Source organism: Pinus tabuliformis, chromosome J, assembly GCF_031772625.1.
Source record: "Pinus tabuliformis cultivar Carrire ecotype Pingquan chromosome J, CPIR1, whole genome shotgun sequence".
NCBI classification, from domain to species: Eukaryota; Viridiplantae; Streptophyta; class Pinopsida; order Pinales; family Pinaceae; genus Pinus; species Pinus tabuliformis.
Window position 1 is genome coordinate 494,796,137 of NC_142295.1, and position 27,036 is coordinate 494,823,172.

Consider the following 27,036-nt stretch of genomic DNA (forward strand, 5'->3'; position numbering starts at 1 on the left):
TACAATGTTGCCAAGGACACTTTGAACACAATTTTTTTCCAAAAAAATGATTTATGACAAGCAAAACCTAGTACTTGACCATATTTCCCTACTAATGTTATGCAATTCATGGTAATGTGAAATACTTAAAATAAAAGTGACATTTTCCTTTATCTTTCATTTTCATTATTTTACTTGAATTTTTAGCATTACATGAATTGACTCAAGATGTTTGAGAGTAGTTCTGACCTCATTGGATTTCATATGGAGAAAGTGTTAATTTTAAGGTGACACTGTTCTCTACTATGGATAATTGCAATTTTAATCTTCTTCAACATTTTCACATTACATTCACCCCATAACATCATATCATCATTAGCAATTATGTAAAGAGAACAATAGCATCAACAATGAAGCGGAAAAGTAAGGAACAATAGAAGAAAGGCATACACAATAGAGACATCTGGATTTTGGTCAAAGACCAGGGCAAAAACCCCACAAGGGGGAAACCCATAATTCAATTCTTCTTCTTCTAGTAGATATTCATCAATGCTCAACTGAGATACAAAGAACAGTAAGAAAGAGACATGTCTTTCATCATCAATCACATTAGGCCTCATAGGGCTAACCCAGTAGCAAACAAGCATATTAAAGAGGTACTCCATATCACACTATCATAAGAGCAAAGTATACATCATTGTCGTTATCATAGAGGTTTTTCCATGCAAGGACACTGTCATAAGGACATTGCCATAAGAAAATTGCCACACATATTTGTTACAAGTGCACTGCCATATACATCAAGGTCACTGTCATATGCCATACATCCAGATCACTGCCATATCAAGGTCACTGTTATAAACCATACATCAAGGTCATTGCTATATTAAGGTCACTGTCATATGCCATACATCAAGGTCACTGCCATATTAAGGTCATTGTCATATGCCATATATCAAGGTCATTACCATATCCCATACATCAAGGTCACTGCTATATCAAGGTTATTGCCATATGCCATACATCAAGGTCACATACTTTACTATCATAGGGACACTATTGTCATAAGGATACTGGACATTGTCATGCATCACTCATCATCGGAGCATTATCATAAATCATTGTCATACAAATTCTATCATATATCATAGGAGCACTACCATACATCACAGTTATAAGAGCACTACCAAATAAGTTTGACCAAACTAATCCACTACCTTTTAGTATTCATCAATATAGAATGAGAAATTGAATACCTTATAGGACGCCCAAGATGCGTTCCTAAGTTACCTTGGTTATGAGCACAACATAGAGGTATTCGGTCCTCTAGTTAGGGCAACCTGTAATGCTAAGGATCTACTCCAACACAGCCTCAAGTACGTTTAATTGTTGCGCTAATCCATCTTCATTGAGACCTAAATTCTACGCTATTCTATAAGGATTCTTGGCCCTAAATCTTAAGATTATGTGACCTCATATCTGAACTTGATTAGGGCTCAACCAGCATTGTGAAAATCGCGATTTAATGAAAAAATCGCAATTTTTATTTTTTGCCGATCAAATCATGATTTTTATATGAAAAAATCGCGGTAATTTCTTTTTGCCAATTTTTTCTGAAAAAATCACGATAAAAACGAAAAAATCGTGGGAGGTCGCGGCAACGGGTTTTTATAACATTTTTTTGGGTTTTAATGCGCTCATTTGCACAGTCGCGCGCGGAGGGAGGAGGAGCTATTGGAGACCAAGCTGAAGAGGGTTTTCAGCCAAATCTAAGTGCTTAGAGGAGAAAATCAAGAGGATACCACCGATTTCAGACCAAGCTGAAGAGGGTTTTCAGCCAAATCTAAGTGCTTAGAGGAGAAAATCAAGAGGAGACCACCGATTTCTCCATAGAAACAGTATGAGGATTAATTTTTTTTTGTTTTCATTGTTTAAAAACATTGTTTTTGTATGTTTTTCATTGTTTTTGGTTGGGAAACTTGGTATGGGCACCATTTTTCTTTTGTTTTCATTGTTTTTAAAGAATTTTTTGTATTTCTTCATTGTTTTGGGTTGGGTAACTTGGTATGACTATGGGAACCAATTTTTTTTTTGTTTTCATTTTTTTTAAACATTGTTTATGTTTTTTAATTTTTCATTGTTTTTGCCATTTGGTTGGGTAACTTGGGTTTGGAATGGTTGGGTAATTTGTGTTTGAAACTTTGAACTTTGGAATGGTTGTTTTAGGTTGGGTTATGGGTAACTTGAATTTTCATTCAATCATCAATGTAAAAATTAAAAATTAAAATACTAAATTGTAATTTGTAAATTTGTAACTTGTAATTTTGTAAATGCTAAATTGTAATCCTAATCCTTATTAAGTTATTTTCCCATAGGTTCACAACTACACCAAAACACCATTCAAGACTTCAAGTTTGCAACTTCAAAGTTCAAAAACAAACATGCCAAGGAAATTGGATCCTTTCTGGGAATATGCTATACCTCGTGCTCCGAATGATAGACAAAACTTGAGTTGCAAGTTGTGTGGAAAGGAGATGTACAGGGGGGTGTACAGGTTGAAGTTTCACCTTGCACAAATCCCTGGACATGATGTGGGGCCCTGTATAAATACAAATGTTGAACTTATCCAAAAAGCCATGAGAGCATTGAAAGAATTAGAGCAAACTAGAGAGGCCAAAGAAGAACTCAAAAGGCAATTAAAAAGGTCAGCTAAAGGAAGTGGGCCAAGAGGCACTCGTTCTACTGCAGCATCAGTCAATCCAGTAGCTGCATCATCATTTTTTGTTCCTCGAACCACACCTGGTTCACAGCCATATATCGGTTCAATGCTAAAAAGAACTGATAAAGAACAAGCTGACAGGTTGATGGCAAAATTTCTCCTCTGGAGTGATATTCCTTTCAGCATTGTAAGGAATAATCCATTTTTCCAACCTGTTTTTGATGCTATTGCCAGTGTTGGCCCAGGGTACAAAATCCCTTCTTGTCATGATTTCAGAGGCCGGACTCTTCAAAATGAAAAGTGTGACTGCACCCAAAGATTGGAGGATTTTAGGGCATCATGGGCACAAACAGGATGCATTGTTATGTCAGATGGTTGGACTGACCAAAAGGGGAGAACCCTTATAAACTTCTTGGTTAGTTGTCCCAAGAGGACTATGTTTATCAAATCTGTTGATGCATCTGCACAAATCAAAGCAAGAACTTTATGTGATTTGTTGGATGTGTTTATTTTGGAGGTGGGTGAACAACATGTTGTCCAAGTCATAACAGACAATGCTGCAAATTTTGTTGCTGCTGGTAGAATGCTTATGGAGAGGCATCCTACTTTATTTTGGACACCTTGTGCTGCCCATTGTATTGATTTGATGTTAGAGGACATAGGGAAAATTCCCTTTGTCAAAGATATTGTTGACTCATCAAAAAGCATTACAAAATTTATATATAATCATACATCTGTGCTTAGCTTGATGAGAAGATTCACCAACAACAAAGAGTTGGTGTGCCCCGCCATTACACGTTTGCCACGAGTTTCATATATCTTCAATCCCTCTTGAATTCTATGTGGGATGTGAAGAGAATGTTTTTTTCAAAGGAGTGGCATGCTTTGTCAATGAGCCGCAAACCAGAAGGAGAGGCTGTATGTAGACTAGTTTCATACCAGGAAGACTTCTGGGCGGGAGTGCAGGAGGTGTGCGCCGTTACTGAACCTTTGGTAAAGGTTCTTCGGTTGGTTGATGGTAAGAAGCCCGCAATGGGCTATTTGTATGAAGCCATGGACAGGGCCAAAGAAGCCATTCGGGCCTACTATGATGATAAGGGAGATGATGGGTTTCAGAAACAACTTCTATGGGGAGTGATTGATGAGCGATGCAACAACACACTCCATCGTCCCATTCATGCAGTTGGGCTTTTCCTGAACCCTGCATTTTCTTATGCATGTGGGTTTGATTTTGATGCTGAGATCATGGATGGATTCTTATCCTGTGTCCAGAAGATGGTGCGATCTCTAGAACAACGAATAGAGATCTCTAAACAAATTGAGACATATAAGATGGTAGGTGGCACATTTGGCTTTGAGATGGCTATCACTGATAGGATGATTAAAATGCCAGGTATTTTTTAGTTTGTAACTTTGTTTCAAATTTCATTGTCTCTTCAAATTCCATTTTTTTCTTATGTTTATTTAAAATTTTATTTGTAATTTTGTTGTAGATGCATGGTGGAAAATGTATGGTGCTAGGGTACCCCTTCTGCAAAAGCTTGCCATTCGCATCCTTAGCCAAACATGCAACTCCTCAGGATGTGAGTGCAACTGGAGTATTTGAAAAAATACACAACAAGAAGCGCAATAGGTTAACACTTAAACATTTAAAATATTGCAAATTTCCAAATAAATTTTTGAATTCATTAAACAATATTTTTTTTATAATTATTAATTATTATTTCATGATATTTGTATAGGTTGGAGTCCTAGCGACTTAATGACATGGTCTACGTCTACTACAATCTTCGATTGTGGGTGAGGCAACTTGAGAGGACACCTGATGTGGATGCCATCTCATTGGATGGGATTGACACCACTGCTGCATGGAGGGTTGAGGCCGAGAGGCCTCTCATGGATTCTGCTGATGATTGGTTAGTGCAGGATGTAGTGGAGGGGGAGGAGGAGCAGGAGCAGGAGGAGGAGCAGGTGGAGGAGGAGGAGGAGGAGGAGGAACAGGAGGAGGAGGTGACACCGCCTGCCCGGGCTACCACTGCCACCAGTAGAGGACGTGGTCTACCTCCTATAGCTCCTACTTCTAGTTCTTCAGCTTCTAGAGCACATCAGACTCCACTGCCATTTCCACCAGCATGGGCACCAGCATCTACATCTAGAGGGAAAGGGAAAGTTGTGGCATTTTCTCGCAAGAGGGGCAGAGGAAATCAATACGATTAGACTTTTATTTTATTGTATATGACATTATGACATGATGAGATACATTATCATATTTTTTGTTGATATTTTGAGGCTGAGTTGGGACTCAGGAGTCAGGACTTGCTATTCAGGACATGATTCAATGTTATGTGTGCTTTTAGCGCTAGAAATGATATTAAACATCTTATATATTAGTTTTTTATCATATTTATGTGTCAATGTATTTATTTTATGTTGTAGATGGTTTAGATATTAAAAAAATTGAAAAAAAAATGAAAAAAAATGAATATTTTTGTACCAAACGATTTTTTCCCGATTTTTTCCGATTTTTTCCCGATTTTTCCGATTCGTTCCCCGCGCCAATTTAATCCCGATCGCAATTTTCACAACATTGGGCTCAACCCTCCTGTAGCCTACTCAGAAATTTCAGCCTTGTTTCTGTGAAATTTTCTTTAATTGCAACAACTGAAGTTTATTCTTCTAACTAATTAGAAGTTTATTTGTTTACAAAAAATAATGAATAAATCACACCTCAATTCTTCACAATAAAAATATGTTACGGAAGTAAAACTTAGGAGCTGAGAAATAGATGCACACACATAAAAATTGACACAATAATTTTGGATTGAAAAGTGCCTAAAAAAACCCCGAAGGGAAAACCGGTGCGGCAGATGAGGGTTTTTTTTATTATTATGCAGCAAATTTTGAGAGTACAATAATCTGGATGCCTAACTGGCAATCCTCCAACAAATATACCGACAAAATAATATGGAGAAGATTTTCTCCCTCTGCAATCAAACTGACCTCCTCTGGCTTGCTCGAACCCCACACTGGAAAACTCGCACTCTACTAGAATTCGCATTGTTGGCTTTGGGCAATACGCACAACCCTGGATTTGCCTCAAACTTGGTCGTCTAACCTCCCTCTGCCTCTGGAAAATTTTCGCTCTACCTTCCAGACTCAGATCTAACCTCTGGAACGAACCCTTTCTGGCAACTTGATCTGCTGGACTGGCTAACTCACACTACTTGGACGACTGTCTCTGCAGAAGAAGGTGGTCGTGTTCATTTGGCAGCTTAGGGACAAATTCCCTCCTTTGGACAACCTTCCTTGTCAAGAAAGACCCCTCCTAGCCCTTGGAAAAATTTAATTTGGTCAAGGAAAATTTTAAATTTTAAGGTGAAACCCACATGTGCACAAAAGTACAAGTCAGCTTAGGCAAGTTAATAGGACCTCCTAAGTCTCATATAAGTAGACCTCATGTCACATCACTTCGGAGCATCATCGCATCTTCTCTCTCTTCTCTTGATTGGTCCGTATAGGTTTGCAATTGAAGGTCCGAGAGCACACATGCGAAGGAAAGGAGTCAGTTTAATATTTTTTCATTGACTTTCTCATTGGGATAGTTTGACCAAGCCATTGACCAACTTTGACATGATGTTTTGACTTGCTTTGATTTGGAAAATTTCAATTCCTAGAGGTCGAATTTGTTGGACAAACGACCGAACTTTTCTAGGCAATTTGACTTGAGTTTACCGCAGACCTTTGACTGAAGTTTGACCATGGGTTTGACCATGGGTTTGACCACAAGTCTTCTTGCTCCTTTGCCCAAACTTTTGAGGACTGTTTTGACTGAGTTTGAACCAACAAAGAAGGCTGAGTTGCTTGACTGTTGATCGAGCTCATTTGGAGGACCTTCAACCGTTGACTTTTGGATTGGTTAGGGCATCATTTATTGTTGTTGACATTCAAAAAATTTGCAGATTTGACTTGTTGACCAAATTTGACTTTTGGGAACATCTTAGGATATTGGTTAGTGGATTGCTAGATAAGTTAAAAATTTGACTTTCACTCTTTATTGATGAATTGGAACATTGTATCTCTCTATTTAACATTTGATGACAATCTAATAGGAGAAGAATTTTGAAAGGGTTTCCCCCTTGTGGGGCTTTTCCCTAGTCTTTGACCAAATCTTGTGTCTCTTGTTATTGCTCTTAGATATCTTCTATTGTGAATTTAATTTACTGTTCAATCTACAATTACTTATATTATTACTGGAAGATTGAATTTATTGGATAATAGATTGCTAATTAAAGAAGAATTGGAAAAGTGACTGCGTTAAGCATAGAACATGAGAAAATTTACAGACCTCCCTTTTCCTACCTCTCCAGCACTGGAAAAACTTTTGGGAAATTTTCCAGAATCTTGCTCTTTGAATTTTTGCTGCTCCCTCTCTCCGATGCTCTCCCTCTGGCTCGAACTATGCCCTCACTGAAGTTGTGAACTAGGTAGATCGATTTGCCTAGAAGATTGATGCTCTCATAACTGTGTCTCTCTCCATCCCTTCAATTTGCTCTTATAATCTCTCGTTCAGACTTCAACAACCAAAATTAAATCTCCATCAATAGCTAAGATCAATTAGACTTCATCAATAGAAGTCTCTAGAGCAATCTCAAACATCCTTAATTAATTAACTTTAATTAACCAACTTTCATAAGTTAAACTTAGGAAATAATTTAATTATTATCTAATTAATTTAATTAAGGTGTTTCAAAGCCATATCTCGCGAAACCATTTCTAGGTATTGGAGATCCTGTGTTCCTTAGCCTCTTAGCACCATCTGAGACTAGAACATATGTCTAATGCTACCATCATAACCAAAAACTAACACTCTCTCTTAACGAGGAAGGTGTTCTCTCCACATCATCTCTCTCCTCTACAATCTGTAGCTGGACTGATCACGCTGCTGGTGTCTGACATTTGTGATACAACTAGCTCTCACTGTCCAACAACCCACTGTGCATACTTTGATCCACCTCACAGTGTTGCTGCTACTGCTCTGTTGTTATTCCTGCACTACTATTGCAACTACTACAATAGTGAGTCTAATCTCATTTGATCTTCCTCTGAAACAGAACTAGGAAATATCTCCTCCTTCCAGCAAAGCCTCTCCTCTGCAACTCACACTCCTGACTGCATGTCGAACAAGACTACATAGTTCTGCTGCGGGAGATTCAATCTTGTCTCCAAAAGTCCTTTCTAGTAGTAACTTTGCCTCCTGCTTCTTACTGAAGCTACTCGCTCTTCCTTCAGATCACCTCTCGGCATTGGTACACAATTTGTAGCCTCTGCAACATGGATTGGCTAACTGTGTTTGGCTATAACCGTGACTTGCGCTCTGATACTGGCCAATTCGTTGTGCCTCCCTCGGCTTCATTTGTCGGAATTAACTCGACCTCCTTTCCCCCTCCAGAAAACTAGAAACCTCTTTGGCTGGAACTACGCCTTTCTCTCTACAAATAGCAAATTCGCATTGCTTATGTCACGATAACTAGTTCTGCAAATGTCTCTTGAGTACTGACTGCTACTAGCTCTACTACTGTCTATCTGACTGCATCCTGCTAACATTGATCTTGCTACTCTGTACTATGGGCTCCCGTAGTAAAAGAATTGATCCATGTGAAGAATATCGTTCTTCCCATAGATCCTGCCTGATCCTGCAACCTAGAAGCATCATGCTCCTCTTCCATATGGAGGTAGAGTTACTATCAATGCAAACTCCTCCAACGTGGAGATCAACTCATCTATCTATGTTGAAGCTACCATCTGCTCCTGCCCCTTCTTGTCCTTCTTTCACTTGAGACACTAGGTGACATAGTGACCAAATTCACCACATCAAAAACATTTGTCTTTTGGAAGGTCCTTTTTTTTCTTCTTGCCTCCCCTTGAGTTATGTCCCTGACTGAGACCCTTCTTTGCCTTCCCTTTAATTAAAAGGACCATGTTCTCCTCTTCCTCCTTCTCCACTTTCAGTTCTTTGTTATTGCCACTGGTAGTACCTTCTGCGAGGTTGAGTCTCAGTTCCTCCTGAGTGAAGTCACTCCATAAGCAATCCCAACCTAATAGTGTATCTCCCCCATAAATAACTTGGACGAAAGTACGACACTCTTTGGAAAACCCATTTAGAGTTGTACACACCAGCTCATCATCAAATGGTTTCTCTCCAATAGTTGCGAATTCATCTCGGACATTTTGAAGTCTAGTGAGATAAGAAGTAACGCCTTCACCCTTTCGCATCCTAGTAGTCCTAAGCTTCTTCTTGAGAACCATTTTGCGATTCCTTAACAGATCCTAGTACAGCTTTTTGAAGGCATACCACATGTCCTTTGTCGTATTCTTTTATGCAATATGTACAACGACATGATCCCGAACACCATCCAGGACCATTCTCTTAGCTTTGGCCATCTCTTTCTTGAAGGTAGCCAGCTATTATGGATCTGTCCGCTCTGCCATGAAATTTGTCACAAACTCCTTCAAACCATTCTCATCCAATAAGAACTGCATTCTAGCCTTCCAGACGCCAAAGTTCAAAGCTTTGTCAACTCTGCCTTGATCCCTGAGACTTGTTATGGCCATCTCTGTGGAACTCAAATAAACTGGAGACTAGATCTGGAAATCTCCTTCTCTTCCCTACTCGGCCTTCCTTCTGCTACTCGCACTCCCTTAGGAATACGCAGATCTACTCCTACTTTCCTCCGGAAGTCCTTCTCTGGCACTCGCACTGTTTGCTACACCTCAACTAGGCAACTCGCTCAACCTTCTAGAAGTCCTTCTCCAGAATCCGGTACACGATCTGCTGCTCCTAAAGCTTGCACCAACTGACTAAAAAAACCGCTACGGTCTACTGCCCCTAGAAATCGCGAATCTCCTCCCTGAAGCTAGGACTGGAAACCCTCTGAGAAATTCTCGAAATCCCCTTGTGTGCTTTTCTCTTCCTGCCCTGCACAGATCTGTGACTGCAACCCTTGTTGCAAATCTTTTGCACCGAGATCTACTCTGTGAATCAACTGGTCTACTTTTCGGAAGCTCTTTCCGACAACCAAACTACCTACAAACTCTACTTTTGAGGCTATTCAAATTTTTGTCCTGACTGGATATGGAAATTGAACCCTCTGCCTCTACAATTTGCACCCATGGCCTGGCCTGCGCAAATCTGAACTCTTTGCTTCAGATCTCCCTTTGGAACTGCATTATCTATTGATATTTCGCCTCTAAGCCTCCGATTTGATCAACAATGCTCTGAAACCATGAGAAATTTCCTTAAATTGCAGCAAATGGAGTTTATTCTTCTAATTGATTCACATTTTTTGTTTATGACAAATAACGAATAAATCACACCGCAATTCTTCCCAATAAAAAATACACTGCAGAAGTAAAACTCGAGAACTGAGAAATAGATGCACACACATAAAAATTGACACAAATATTTTGGACTAAAAAGTCCCCAGAAAGACCCTGAAGGGAAAACTAGTGCAGCAGATTTGGGTTTATTTTATTATTATGTAGCAAATTTTGAGAGTACAATCATCTAGATGCCTAATTGGCAATCGTTGGGCATATATTAGAAAAATAATATGGAGAATATTTTCTCCCTCTGCAATCAATCTAGCCTCCTCTGGCTTGCTCGAACCCCACACTAGCAAACTCGCAGTTTACTAGAATTCGCACTACTGGCACTTTACTAGAATTCACACTAATAGCTCTGGGCAATATGCACAACCCCAAATCTGCCTTGAACTAGGTGTCTAGCCTCCCTCTTCTTCTAGAAAAATATTTTTCTGCCTTCCAGACTCGGATCTGACCTCCAGCAACTAAAACGGACCCTTTCTGGCAACTTGCTCTGTTGGACTGGCTAACTCACACTACTTGGACAACTGTCTCTGCAGAAGAAGTCGCCCTCCCATTTCCTGCCTCTCCGGCACTGGAAAAACTGCTAGGAAATTCTCTAAACTCCTTCTCTCTGAATTTATGCTACTCCCTCTCTCTGATGCTCTCCCTTTGGCTCGAACTGCACCCTCACTGAAGTTGTGAACTAGGTAGCTTGATCTGCCTAGATGATTGATGCTCTCACAACTGTGTCTCTCTCCATCCCTTTGAGTTGCTCTTATAATCTCTCATTGAGACTTCAATGGCCAAGATTAAATATCCATCAATGACTAAGATCAATTAGACTTCATCAATAGAAGTCTCTAGAGAAATCTTGAACATCCTTAATTAATTAACTTTAATTAACCAACTTTCCTAAGTTAAACTTAGGAAATAATTTAATTATTGGCTAATTAATTTAATTAAGGTGTTTCAGAGCCATATCTCACGAAACCATTTCTGGGTATTGGAAATTTTGTGTTCCTTAACCTCTTAGCACTATCTGAGACTAGAACATTTGTCTATTGCTACCATTATAACCAAAAACTAACAGTTTCTAATAGAAAAAACACTCCAAAAAAACTGCACAGAACTTGTCATATAAATTTAGCTAAGAAATAGTTTATCTTTGGCCTTCTAAGTTTGGGTTGTTCTAGCATTATGTGACCCTATTCCAACTTCAAACTAGGGCTCGGCCCTCCTACTATAGCTCAGAAACAGAGGCAATGCTATCATAGAGAGATTCAACACAATACAAAGCACGAGCTTACCTGGAATGTTGCTCCTACATTTGACCATCTCTTCTAGTTAACTCGGCATGAACCAATCACAAAGCATAGACCTCTTCTTCATTTTGGCTAGGCTCTCAATACTTGTGGTTACCTCAGATCAGAGATTTGGTGAACTTGTGTGTATGAATGAGCTCCAAGGTCGTTTATTTATATTAATCAATATAGGAGTCAAGGGGTTTCTTTAAGTGCCAATGTGACCCTTCAATTAGTAGAGCCAGCTTGATATCTTCACCATTTAGCCCACTATAAATTAATAAAAATTCTTTTAAATATATTTACCACAATTGCCTTGATGATTATTAGCCCAAGTAAATTTGTCACCTCAAATGATAATAGGAGTGCCAAACACATCAATAATAATAATAATATTTCTTTTGTCCAATTTGAATTCATCTTTGGGGCAACATGGGCTTCTTTTGGGGTAGATAGGTTTCTCATGGGAAATTCATCCCATAGCTGCCCCAAATTTCAACAAAAAGTAGAATTTTAGATCTCGCTCAAAATCTAGCAGACTTAACAATTTTCCAGGATTTCAGGATGGGTGGGGGGTGGTTGCTCCAGTTCCACTGGATTTTGTCATGTAGGAGAGTATGGAATTAGTATTTAATCAAGAGCACCAACCCTTCTATGTACCTTGATGTTAGTGGCATTGGGTGTCGAACTCTATTGTCATAAGCCTACTAAAAAAGTACCCATCACTTAAACAAAATCTTGACTTGACATGCTACGTTTTTTCTATCTTATTTTAATGCTTAGAGGGTGATATTGATGGCAAAGATCCCAATATAGGCAATGATTTTGATAATATGTAGGCCTTTGTTGTAGCATGATTTTTTTTGGATACTAGAGGCCATCTAGAGCTTGTTTGTTGATGCATTTTCAGTTTAGATATGTATTGCACTCAGTACTATTTTGGTTATGTGCACCCTTACATGCTATATACATGAGAACTTTTTCTTATTTGTATATAAATGGTTTGGATTCATATGGACGTACATGAATATATATTGTTTTCTTTAAAATGTGAATATTTCATGTGTTTTTGGTTGACTGGTTTTTTTACTAGTTTTCGTTCGGTTCTGACCAGTTCCCAGTCCAGGGGTTCTATCGGTTCAATGACTGGTCCAGTTCTGATTACATTGGTGCAAAGTTGCATACTGAGAGTGAAACACTTTTTAAAGAAAATTTTCCAGTCTTAGAGATTTCTAGATGTCTCATTAATTGACCTCTGATTAGGCAATAAAACCAAAAATATAGGTCCCAACAATTAAATCAAGGAGAAATCAGACATTTCATTTGTAAATGCATTGTACAGACACTGAGATGCATTTCAGTTTGTATAAAACACATTCTGACATCTGAAATGCATTTCATTCAAACTGAAACGCAGCTGATAAGCAGGGGGGGCCAACTTTCCTGCAATATAGCTCTAACATAGTCAAGATAGGTACAAGATCTTCTCATATGCTGGAACATATCTTGTGAAGAAAATGAGGTACAACTGAAGGGAAACACTCTCTAGTGTTCACAATGGTTATATTGAAGTCAATGATAGTACAGATGAGAGTCCCAAGCTTGTAAATATTGGCAAGGCTAAGTCAATAAATGATTTTGTTGATATGCCTATGTCTATCAAGTCAATAATTGACTTTATCAATATGCCTATGCTCGTTAACTCATATCAATATGCTTGTCTTCAATGTCAATCTAGGGCACCAACAATAATCGATCAATAATGAATGGCAATTCAAGCAATTATTTCACGTAAGAGTTCTCATTCTAAATAATCAATTTACTATTTTTTAGGTTAAGAGAATGAAAAACAATTTAACCAACTCTGTAATTACTGACCTTCAAAATGACACCGTACTAGCAAACTGTAACTGTTTTGAATACTGATGATCTTTGGTAAGCCTTCCAGTTTTGCAGCGTTAACAAACTCCATAACTCCATAAGATGTTTCATTAGAAACACCTATATACCGTACCTAAAAGGTTAACGCAAAATCTGTCCATCAATGTCAAGTGCTACAAGAAAATCTTTAATTGAAATGGACTCTTTAAAATTAATTTTTGTAATCACACCTGCATTATACGGGACAAGAAATGCTAACTGAGATAAAAAAATAGAAAGTCATACTGATCCAATGTCTAAAGTCTGTACATTCAAAACAGTTTAGATCAGTCCATGCATCTTTTCTTTCTTTCCATGGAGATTGTTGATTATATTAGATAGATGTTTCACATTTGTAGGGCCCTAACAAGAAGACAGAAGCACAAGCTCAGATTCTTTAGATCAAGAAACCAGAAACAGGTTATATTAGAGGAGTAACTAGTTGAACTCCTAAAGCCTACCAACAGGTCCCATGATATTAGAATAAACCACATATGCCCTTCATACCTGAAATAATAAAAGGAATATTACCAAAATTCATAGAAAATATTTACACTTATGTATGTCTCCATCAAAGTGTATTGAACTAGGCTTTTAAGCTAAGTTGCCTGACATAGGAAACAGTATGGTATACAAAACAGGTATAGATTTTAGAAATTAGAAATTTTGAGAAACAAGGAAGCTGGAGTATTATAAATTCATGCATATACATATATAGAAATGTCTGTGTGTGCATATGTCCATATATTTATATGTACACAGAGAGAGAGAATCATAAGTGTATCAAAGTTCATGGACAAGACTTCATGAATCATCCCAAATTCACAACACTCATTTCATGTGAACTGGAAGAAGCCATTAGGTTTCGCAGAAATTAGAGGAAAAATGAGAGATTGTTCAATATGGAGAAAAAAGAAGATTCAAGAAACACTTCTAAATCCACCAAGTGAATAGCTCCACATGGCACAACTCACAAAACAAACAAATCCTCAAAAATGTGGCAAAGGAAAACTCACTCTAAAGCCTTCTCAAAAAGAAGCTCAGAAAAACAACCTTACCCCCCCTCCCCCTGCCGCATATGTAAATTCTTCTCACAAAGCAATTGGAGGTCCTCTAGAGAAGAAAAATGAGGAATTCTGTAATATTCCCCATTTGGTGAGTGCAAAAAAAATTGCTAAGGGGTTTGCACAATTTTGGTATAAAGGGGGCAAATATTATTTTGATTAGAAAGTGCGGCAAAATAATATTTTATTGGGGAATGGCGGCAAAATAGTATTTTATTGAAGAATGGCGGAAAAATAATATTTTATTGAAGGATGGTGGCAAAACATTATTTTATTGGCAAGGGGAGGCAAATTATTATTTTATTAAAATGACGGCAAAAGTCACCAAGTAGAAAATAGCCCCCACCAATCAAATAATACTAAAAGGAGTCTAAAAAGACGTAGAGAAAATATAAAAGGAGCATGGATTCATTTTGTTGATCATCTTTGACTATTACACTTCACATTTCATCTTCTCCTGGAGTTGTTTAGCACAAGGGCTAGTGTGTTGTTTAGCACCAGGAAGTCCAAGCAGAATTCCACCATCATTTCGAAGAAATTCGAGTGTCTCCCTAGTGAGGAATTTGGGGAGTCCAATTCAGGATTTCCACGAAGCTTATTGCAGATGTTCACCCAGTTTTGCGCAATCCTTGGGCGCAGAAGCAGTTTGATTTACACATTGGAGGATCAATTATTGTGGGTTTTGCAGGTGGTATGCTCTTTTGATGCAGGTGACTTTGCAGTGGATTAGCAGGGCTGGAGATTAGCATTATTTTTGTGGCCAAATTCCTTATTTCTAAAGGTGTGCAAAGCTCACTAGTGAAAGCTTACGCAAGGACAAAGGGAGGCTAGTTTCTGGAGGAGATTGGACTGGAGAAAAAGGTAGTTTCTAGAGGGGATTTTGTGTGGGATTTCCATGGCACTTCAACAAAGGATTTGGGTACAGCATAGTAGAGATTTTCCTGTAGAGCGCACAACCATGTGAGCAAACAGTTCATACTATTTGGGGCTTCGGCTCCACTGGGATCAACCCAATATTTTTCTGGGTTTTTGTGGGTATTTGGAGGAGAGGCATAGCTAAAGTTTCATAATTTTCTAAGAAATATACAAGGAAGAATTCCAGTCGGGCATACAGCGAGCCCAAGAGCCATTTGCACCCTTTTGGGGGGCTTCTTCATCATCTGGCTTCTGCACAAACCATTTCTAGGTTTTTGTGGATTTGGTGAGAGAAGTTTGTCACTAAAATTTCAGAGCATTTCGAGGAGTATTCGACATTGAGATCAGCTTTCCAACCAACAATAGATTGTTTCTAGGTAGTGCACAGATCACTCCAGGGACACTTCCACACTTGGGTTCAAGCTATCCTTCCTGGGTTTTGCTCAACATGCCTAGAAAGCCTAGGTTCTAACATTTCAGCTCATTATATGTACTCTTTCCCGGAAATTTAATAAAATGGCTCAGATTAATTTAATGGTTTCATTATGTGTTTAATTTTTGTTCATGGTCGAGATTCATTTTGTTCTTCCTAGTTCATTGCTTGGTATTTGTTGTTAATTAACATTAGGAATATTACAAATTCCCTATGTCCTTATGGATTTCTTTTGGATAAAATCTGAGATCAGTGTTACCTCCCCATCTGCACTTTAAGTACAGTGCTAAAACACAAGTGAAACCTTAGGAGAATAAAGATAAGCTAAGTCACATGACACACCCCCTCCTTTCTGTGTCTTGAATCCTTCGTGTCGGGCACAACACGATGATGACAAGCACCCAACAAGAGTTTGACTCATGTCGGGCACGTGCCAAAATCATGTCTTGATTTTGTGACATGTGTCCATCGAAAAGCAACCCACACGCAACTAAAAGTTGGTTTTGGGTTGATTTCCCTCATTGTTATTTGTTGTTTTGGAGCTATAGGAGTGTTTGAGCAACCAACAAAGGAGGAAGATGTGTTTTGGAGGAGATTCAAGGTGTCGGTAAGTGAATTTCACTTCCATTTTCTTTAGTTTTGCTACAACACTCTGGCATTCTGGTTTTGTTTACATGCACAGCCTTACAGTAGTCCGTTTTTCTTTATATTCACATCAATCATGGCTCAACCAAGGGTAGCAGTTAAGGGGTAAAATAAGGGGAGGAATGCCCCCCTCTTTCAATTTCATCAGGGTCTGCCAATATTCCATCTATTGGAAGTGGGGTTGCAACGGTAGCTTCAAAAGTTGATAGAAACATCATTTTAGCAAGATAGCAGACTCAAGAACTGAAATATCCCTTGTGGAAGTATGCTAGAAGACATCAAGGGCCAAGAAGCAACTTAAAGGGAGGCAGCAATGTCGTTTGGACATGAAACTTTTGCAACCACCAATTCAAGATCACCTATTTCTGTGTGAAAGGGCACATCTTGTGGAATTGGAACATGTGTGGGAGCAGTGTGGAAAAAGTCTGCAAAAAATCGCGATTTAATCCTAAAAACACGATTTTTTGAACTAAACGATTTAATCCCCTGATTTTTTGGCGACTTTTTCACAAAGGAAAAAATCACGATTTTTTTGTTATACTCCCGATTTAATCAGGAGTCGACCCAAAAAGTCAGCCTCCCTTCCCAGGTCGTGATTAAAGAGGCCAGAAAGGTGAAAAAATTGTAAATTGAAGCTTCCATCCATGCATTTTCAAGTTATTGCATTGTATTGTTTGTCATACTTCTTGCAAGCATAGCAATCTCATTTGTAATATGTTAGTTTTGAGGTTAAGATATGTTTTTGTTTTCCAAGCAAAAACAAATCTTTATACTTCATATTTCTAGTTAGATAGCAAAGTATACATTGGCTAAGCCTCCAGACTTTCAGTGATACAGACTCTAATAGCCACTGCCCCTTCAAAAGATTACAAAAGTACCAAAAGGACAAGCATACAACAGTCTTCCGTACAAAGAACCCCACACACCATCAAAAACATTGTTACAGTTGTTGAATGCTTCCAAAAGAAACAACAAAGAGGAGGTCATGAAGATCAAACAGAAAAAACCTGTCCCAAAAAAACAAAACCAATGCCTCAAAAAAGAACCCATTTTTGAGACAAGAACAAAGTACCTGTGAAATCTTGTGACAACAAAGATCCTTCCTGCAATGAGAGCACGTTTTGAAAGGGAATCTTCTTTAGAAGTGAACTCCCTGTAAATGTGGGGAAAGGTTATGTATCAGAAGTTGATTTTACCTCCAAGAGTTTTTGAATAATAGATGCCAAGGCTAGGTTAATAATCTGACATCTACTGTTTTCTTAGAAAATAAGCAGCTTGGAGTCACCAAGCGTTGATTTTCACATCTAATGTGATATTCACTGTTAATTTTCATCAGACCTACCACCTGACACCTTATTACCCAAGCAGAATACAATCTGCTGAATAAATGCATGACTTATTTCTTAATACAATTAGCGGAAACAAAAATTAAAAGGGGAAGAGGATCTCAATGATTGATTACTTGATGACTTTTAGATGACTCATGATATACATTTATTATATTTTTTGTTGATATTTTGACTCTTGAGAGTTGAGACTCAGACGGGACTCAAAATTCAGGAGTTGATTCACTATTTTGATATGTGATGTAGCACTAGACTTCATATACAGATTATATATTAACTTTCTTTACATCTTTATGTGGAAATGCATTTATTTGATGTTGTGGATACTCTAGATGTTAAACAAATAAAAATAAAATGAATAAATTTGTGTTTTTTTAATTTTGATGACTTTTTGCCGACTTTTTGAAAAAACTCTCGACTTTGACGAGTTTTTCAACTTTTGGACCCTTGCCGAATTAATCCCGAATTGACTTTTTCTACATTGTGTAGGAGTGAGTGCATCTAGAGGAAAGAACTAGAAAGAGAGGCCAATGTTGGTGTGGCAATGGTGGCTGCAACATCTAAGAAAAACAAGAATGAGGATCCCCTTGCATTCTTGAGGAAAAGCAATTATCCATTTGGGAGTTCTAGTGGGGGTGCAGGTCAAGCAACAAAAAGGAGGGCACTTGGTCCAATGGACAAGATATTTCAACAAGAGAGGCGAGAAGAGATTGATCTTACCATTGCCTTTTTTTTCTATCTCAACTTCATATCATTTAATGTTGCACGATCACCTTTATTTATTGAGATGTGTCGAGCTCTAGCTCAAGGGGCTCCATTGGGGTATGTGCCTCCTAGTTCAGAGAAGCTTAGAACCACATTGTTGGTTAAGGCAAAGAAAGAGGTGGATAAAATGCTTGAGCCTATTAAATCAGCATGGCCAACATCTGGGGTTAGTATTGTTTTTTATGGAGGGGCAGATGCAATAAGCCATCCACTCATCAACTTCATGGTGTCCTTGAATGGACTTGTTACCACACAATCTAGTAGGCCCTAAGGAAAGGAAACCTATAGGACAATGAGCCAAACTAGGTGATAACAACAGGACAATGGCCCACTATCACCACTACCAGTGTCCCCTACTCTTTACGGACATTCACCGATGGGAGGAGTCCCAGTAAGATATATGATTACCTTTGATAATGTTCTAGGGTTAATGGTACTAAGTGATGGGATAGGACCTCTCAAGGTAAGCTCTATATGATAATATAGCAACTCAAAGGGCTTTCACTCCCTTTATGAGACCTAAAAAGAAGTCGCACAAGACCTAGGCTTTTATGAATTGGTGTGGCTAAAGGTACTCCCGAGATAAAGGCGAGGCGAGGAAATGACTTCATGTAATTTATTCCAACAAATACTAAGCGCATACAAACCTCAAAGAAGTCCCCAAGTCAAAGGAATACAAGCTAAGGTTTCCCTTCAAGGGCACACCCAAGGCCAGAGTTTTTATCGATGAAAACTCAACAGATGATTCCCAAACTTTGAGGTCTCATAGATAAGACCCTTTGCTCAAGGACTATGCTCTTGGAATCCACCAACTCCCTCTCTAATGAATTTCGTTTCTATGCCCTACTCTAGGTATCCAAGAAGAGGGGATCAAAATTTTAAGAGGAGAAATTATGGAGAAAGGAGAGCGTAATCACCAAATAGCTTGATCCAATGCCTTCTCCCTTAGGCTAATGGAGTCCTAGATGCTTTGGTTTGGCCAAATTTGTCTTCAAGGAGGTTAAAAGTTGATGCCCTAGCTAACAACCTTCAACAATTACCTACTATTAGAATATGGAGTTTCATGAAGAAAAATAGCATTTCAACACTAGGAACATGCATTGCATGTTATACCATGAAAAATATATGCAAGAAGCAACCAAATAGCTTCCAAAAATTTCTTCAACAAAATTAGGGCACATGAGCATTTACTTTAGTTGTAGCAATTACATACATTAGACATTTTCGAAGAAAGATTCCATAAACATGAGAACTTACAAGATAATCATGCAATATATCCATCCCTATTGAAGAAGCAGCTCCAAGAGAAGATTGAAAATCAACTCTAAACATCAAAGTGCACCTAAGATACTCCACAACCTCTCCAAAGAAAGAGTGTGAATTAGCCAAAGAGGCCGAAAATCCCAAGTGTGATGATGATCCAATACAAATGAGACTTAGTTTTATTTATGTGTCTCAGTAAGTCAAATTATTAGCCTAAGGGCCCCTAACATTATAGAAAAAGTGCAAAATGCAAGTCTTGGTCACAAGCCGACCAAGTAGCTTTCATAAATTATGAATTGCCCACACAAATGCTAGCCAAATTGATGACGTCATGCTGGTGTAGGGCCATTGGAGGGCCATGTTGAGTCCTTTTTGTGCCAAAATGTGAGAGAGGGCTCTATAAATCTCGAATGACAGGATGGCCCTTTAGTTTCCATGCAAGTCATCCTGTGGGGCTCAAATTGGGTTTGGGGCATAAGAACTAGTCTTATGGGTCTCCAAATAATACAAATGCCTGTAATGCTCCAATATTGAGGGATCGGACGATGGTGCTTGCCCTCCATGTCTCAAGGGGTGAGACAAACCTCCTCTGGGCCTTGGATCAGTTGCCATAATATGCTAAGCCAGCCAATGCACACTGATCCAAGTGCATCATCTCGCGAATAGTATGCGGCAATGCGTAGACTACTGACAACGCTAAAGGTGCCCATGGCTCTCAACACTTCCCTTGGGAGTGTCAATATGATCCTCTAGTGGACTTTGGCCATGTTGACCACCAAAGTTGTACTTGAAGATTTGTCAAAGACTTCGTGAACAAGCTACACTTGAAGCATTCCAACACCATCAGATCATGCAAGAACTCCAGAATTCATATTCTTCTCTTCATCAGTCTGTTGTTCAAATTCTGTAGCTCTACGAGGACATTGTAAAAATGATTCTAGTATGATGATAAAGAGTCATGTAAAAGGCCTATTGACCACTACGTGTCAACAACCCATAGCAGTACACCCCCTTTTTTTGCAAAAGGGATAGCGCTTGATCAATGTGTCTGTGTCGTCCGACTATCATCATCAGCCTAATCATGTTATTTTGTAAACCCAGTCTGCATGTGTAAATTGTAAATAATCTTAGCAGATCTGTGTCATGCATGTAATTGCCTAGGTAAGCCTAATTTTCTAGTGATGATCTACATTCCAGAAGGTTTTTTGTCTCACCGATCCATGATCGACAGAGTTTTCCTTCAGCCTTACCCCAAAGCCGGAAGGGATTTTGTCATTAGAATCTTAGGGGAGTCCTAGTATGTTAAATCGAGTCTATGTAAAAGTGATTTGGTAATAATCCTAACTATTTGGTTAGGTTATTTTATTACAAATTGCTTGATCTGCTAGATTATGTTTGTATTGTAGAACTGGGTAGTCTATGAGGGTCTATGTCAAATGGGTTTTCCCCCTTGAGATGTAAAAATGTAAAAATCATGATGTAAAATGTCTTGAGGGTTAGAAAAATAATTTATCCCCTCATAAGTCCTAAGTCCTAGGTCCTAGGTAATTTTAAATTTTCCAAAGGCTAAATTCAAGGGTCCTTTAAAAAAAATTAAATTTTAAGAGGTCCAGGGACTAAGGTTAAATGATTATTTTGCTAAATTTTATGCCCTTGGTCCCTAGGGTTAAGTCAAAATCAAAATTTTGAGGAAATTAATTAAAATGCATTTAAATGATAATTTCGAATTTCCTCATTATTTTAATTTCAACGGATGAGATTAAAAGATTTTTTGATCCTCATCAACGATCGAGATTGCTTTGACAAGGATCACTCGAACTAGCCGTTGGGAAATTTTTCTTTAAATAGGAGGTCAGTGGTCAGTTGAGATCATTCGATCTTGGAGTCGTGTGCTAAGTGAAAGCTCTCTTGCAATCGTTTTTTTTATGTGCAAATAAAGAAAGACTTTGGGGTTAATCTCTGCTGGTGTTACTCTTCAGGAAAAAGTTGTAAGATGATTTATTATCTTGCATAGATTCACTTTCAGCCTTTGATGTTAGCTTATTAAAGAGTGATTTAAACACAGGTATCTTGTTTGATCACTAGGGTTTGAATGATAGTTTAATTTCTGAATTTAATGGCAGGTATCTCCATTAGATCTGAATTTTCTGGGCATTTTGTTTTGCCATTGCAGGTTCCAGATCTGAAGGCAAGGTTCAATTTTGAAGCCAGATCTAGGCCCTGGAGGGTAAGATCTGGCCTCAGAACCAATTTTTTTTGCAGGTGTACAGTTCTGCTGCTCGAGGATTCATTTTTGTTGCAGGAAGAATTTTCAAAATTTTTTCAAGCAGTCTGTGTAAAGCTCCTCCACGCAGCCATCTCTCATCTCTGCCTTCAAAAACTGTTATCACAGGCATCTATCGTCCCATTGCATCCCATCGCTGCCATACATCATCCTCAGTGATCTCTGCTAGAAATACCCACGCAGCCTCATCCTCAAACGCTGCAAACGCATTGCTCATTCCGTCAAAGCTTTTGCTGCTCCGACCGAGCAGCTATATCTCATTCTATGTCCATCAAACTTTCACCTGCTGCCCATTCCTCTACGTATCCCTCAACCTGCAAACAAATCCTGCCCATCCATCATATTCTCCTTTTGTTGCATTCAATCCTCAGAAACCCTTAACCACGCATATCCTAGCTCCATCCTTTCATCAACGCTGCCACAGTTATGTTCAGCTCCTCTCTTCTCCTGCATATTCCTCACGCAGCTCATATCCGCAGTTTGCTCATCCACGCAATCTCCTCCCTTCCGTCGAACCCTCTTCACGCTGCTCACTGACCATCCTGCCACCATTCGCTACCCAGCTCCTGTGGCTCACCCTCACTCCTCCACACAGCCCTCCATACCCTTCTGCTTCAAACTCCTTCACGCTGCCTCCTCCACGTCCAACCTGCAGTCTCTATTTCCTCACGTTACGTTTCCCTTCCTATCCTCGCTGCTACGCATCCCTACCCATGCAAAGCTCGCTCCCTATTTCTACACGTTGCTTCCTCGTCACTGCGGCTACTTGCATCCCCTCAACCTACAACCAAACCCACTGCCTTACACTACAGCCATTTCATCTCACCTGCTCCTCCTTCTGCCATCGAACATCCAAGCCTGCACAATAAAAACCCAAAGCTTTTCGATTTTCTTCTTTCTTCATTGTCATATATTTGATACGATTAGGTTTTAGGTTTAGAGTTGGATTTATTTTATTTATCTTGTTTGATTTTTGAGTTAGGCTTTGGTTTTAGCTTTGGACATATTTAATTTTAGTTTTGTTCTATTTTGATTTTGATTTTAAAATAAATCTAAAATAATAAAAAATTAAAAAAGGTTAGATTTATTTGTTTCATTTTGATTTTTAATTAAATATATATAGATATATATATATAATTTCAAAAAAGTCCAAAAACATTTAAATTTTTGAGCGAATTGGATATCTTTGATCATATTTTAAAATTGAAAATCTTTCGTCTTGCTTAGCATATTGAGAAAAGGATTTTCTAAATTTGTGGGTTTAAAGCTTCTTTTGTGCTAAAGTAAGAAATCTAAAGGAGAATTTTTGTGGTATTCGTCATAGTTAAATGTGCTTGAACTCTTATATTTGAAAATTAACTATTGAAAGTGGTGAATTTTTCCTAGATTTGGGCTCTCAAGCATAAATATTTTATTTCTAGGATTGAAATTAGTAAGCATTTAAATTTCGTGATTGTTTCAAATATTTAAACTTTAAAAATTTAATTGTTGGAACATTGTTAAGGCATTGTGCATCTGTTGAATCTCTTGCATCTATCTTTTGTCATTACTTAGATTATTTAATGCTTGTTACATGTTAGACATCTTGCAAATATTTACAAGCGATTGTTAATGAGTTTTTTATATCTTTGTTTCATAGGCAGCAGCAGCTAATCAATTACTTGGTTTTCATTTTAGTAAGATCATTAGCTCCATAAGGCACTGGTTGTAATCATTTAAAATTTAATCAAATTCTAAGTCTCGCTAAGCCTTAATCAAGTATTTGATTTTCTTCGTTGTGTCCCCCGAACCCGCTGATTCACAGTTGGTTCTCTTCTGTCCCATCGGGTCTATCCCCCTTAGCTTGCTATAGGGAGACGGCTTAAGCAGAGAGATTAGGGATCAGGGTGACAGCGCCCAGTCTGAGCGTTGTCGCCATCCTTAGACACTCTATGCAACAACAAGGCCTAGGTAGCTTAGGACTTTTCTAACAAGTGAGTTCACTTTAGGGAGATTTTTTTTCCCTTGGCTAATTATTTGTGTTTTTTAACACTTATAATTAGTTAAGTTTTTCTCTCAGATATACCCAAACCTAGAGTGCGGCTTGATGGTAGAATCATAGTTGAATCCTAAAGTCTAGAGTTAATGTATATTACCATACCAGATCATCTCTAAAGTTTCACGGAATTTGGTTGAGTCTTATTGACCACTACATGTCAACGACCCATAGCAATACACCCTCTTTTTTTGCAAAAGGGATAGCCCCTGATCGATGTGTCTGTGCCATTCAACTATCATCATCAGCCTGAGAATCATGTTATAAAGTGTTGAAGTTTCTAAGTTTACTTAGTTTAGAAACCCTTCATGCACTTTTTCTGATTTATTCCTACCTACTTGTTATTTTTTCTTTAACAAGTTATTTACAAAGTAAATACTGAAAATAAACACCAGTGCATGCTCAACATATTACAGATCAGCAACTAAAAGAAACAAGAACAAACACAACACATGACACCATTATTTTTGGACCAATATCCCTGGAAAAACCCAATGCGGGAAAACGGGTGCAGCTATCTGAGGGTTTTCCTATTAAGCAATATCAAAGTACAATCTGGGTGTCGAAACTGGCCTACCCAACAGACAAATTTCTTAGCAGCTATACCTCACAGTTTGAGAGAAATGTCATGACTGAAACCCCAGAAAACCTTCCGACAGCTCCTCAGCACAACACTGCTCTGCAACCCCAACGTCTACCCAAACTGGATTTCGTCAACCCCTCTCTGTCTCACGATGGCCCTGCATCAACCTTTCTAGGCCTGCGTCAGCCCCAGGAGGCCCCGCATCAGCTCTGGGAGCCTCTGCATCAACTGCGCTGACCCCTCTGGTGCTCTGCGCAACACTTGGCTACCTCTGCGTGAACCCTTGCTGGCTCTGCGTCACCCTCCTTGGTTGTTGCGCTGCTCTCCCGGCACAATCTCTGCCTTCTCTGTTTTTCTATACTCAATGCCCCTCAGCTGCTCTCTCGATCACTGATTCTATTTCTCTTAGCAAAGCTCGCTGTAGAGAATAGAATGACTGATCATCTAGTGTGCTCTCCAAGTGACCCTCAAGCCTCCTCTTATACTTTTCCTGTTGACATCTCAACGGCCGAGATTAAGTCTCCAATCAACGGCTAAGATTAAATTTGGCTTGATCCATGTCTCCTAGACCATTCTAACACAGATTCATATTAATACACATTAATATTTTATTTTCCATAAGTTTAGACTTAGGGACTCCATTAAAAATATTATTTATTTTAATATCTCCTGATATGTTTAGAATCTACCCAAACCCTTTCTGGGTATTGGAGATCTCATGTGCCCCAACCTCTCCACCAAATTTCGTGGCTGGAGCACATCCGGTGCTACCACAAATATACATAATGTAAACCCATTCTGCATGTATATGATGTAAATAATCTCAGCGGATCTGTGTCATGTATGTAATTGCCTAGGTAAACCTACTTTTCTGGTGACACTAGAAGGTTTTTTGTCTCACAGATCCATTCTTGGATGATCGACAGAGTTTTCCTTCAGTCTTACCCCAACGCCGAAATGTATTTTGTCGCTAGGATCTTAGGGGAGTCCTAGTGTTCTAGATCGAGTCTATGTAAAAGTAATTTGGGAATAATCCTAACTATTTGGTTAAGTTATTTTATTACAAATTGCTTAGTCTGCTAGATTATATTTGTGTCGCAGAAATGGGTATTTTGTGAGGGTCTTTTACAAATGGGTTTCCCCTTTGAGATGTAAAAATATGAAAATTATGACGTAAAGTGCCTTGAGGGTTGGAAAAATAAATTATCCCCTCACAGGTTAATTAATTATATTTTCTGGCCAAAAATTAATTACAATCCTAAGCCAGAAATTTAATTAATTCTAAGTCCTCGATAAATTTAAATTCTCCAAAGGCAAAATTCATGGGACCTTAAAAATCAAATTTTAAAAGGTCTCGGGACTAAAGTAAATTAATTATTTTACTAAATTTTAAGCCTTTGGTCCCTGGGGCTAACGTCGAAGTCAAATTTTTTAGGAAATTAACCCAAAATTTTTATTTTTGAGTTACTTAAAATGCATTAATTGAAAATTTCGAATTTCCTCAAGAATTTAAAATTTCGATGGATGAGATTAAAAGAAATTTTGATCCTCATCAACGGTCGAGATTGCTTTGACAAGGATCACTCGAACTAGCTGTTGGAGGATTTATCTTTAAATAGAAAATCATTTGTCAGTCGAATGATCTGACCTTTGAGTCGTGTGCTTAGCGAAAAGCTCATGTATATTTTTTTCGGATAATAAAGAAAGACTTTGGAGTTAATTTTCGCCGGTGTTACTCTTCATAGAAACACTGTAAGATGTGTTGTTTTTCATGTGTAAAATTTTTTTTTAGCCATTGATGATAACTTCTGAAAAGTGATTTGAGTAAAGTTATTTTTCTAAGTCGCTGGGGTTTAAGTGATAATTTAAATTTTGAATGTAATAGTGATCTACAAGTATCTCTATTTATCTGAATTTTATTATCATTTTCTTGCTCTATTTTGATGGTTGGATTGAGTTTTGCAGGAAAATCTTGATTTTTTAGATCATTGGGTGTTCGGGGAAGGTTTCAATTGGACCAGCCAACTCCTGATCCATGTTTTCTGAAGAGCCCAACTTAATTTGATCCCAGGCTTATCATAAGATATTTTTTACTAGTGATGCATGAAGGGTTTTGAGCTTAGCACCTCCTTTAAACTTTAAAAATTTAAATTTTTTACGTGCGAAATTGATGAATCTGGCTGTTAAGAGCCTTAGATTATCAGATCTGGGAGCGGAGTTGGACTCACACTCCCTAGATTTGATAGATATGTCATTCATGTGCATATATCTATAATTATTTTCGGTTTTCTAACTTGGTTTTCTGGGTTTTAGTTTTTATCATTGTATATAGCGTAGTTTTCTTGTTGTCGTGCAGCTACAGATTTGAAGAAGAAATCTGTGTAGGGACTAGATCTAGGCCCTGGAGGGTAAGATTTGG

At 38.3% G+C, this 27,036-nt stretch overlaps 1 pseudogene across 1 annotated transcript in view; it reads right to left on the reverse strand.

The window, feature by feature from the left end:
• Positions 1 to 27,036, reverse strand: part of LOC149227953 (uncharacterized) — a 129,709-nt pseudogene that overhangs the window by 57,504 nt on the left and 45,169 nt on the right. The window contains exon 2 of the transcript XR_016248337.1: positions 13,243 to 13,378. The product of XR_016248337.1 is annotated as an uncharacterized LOC149227953 (transcript). The remainder of the gene's footprint in view (positions 1 to 13,242; positions 13,379 to 27,036) is intronic.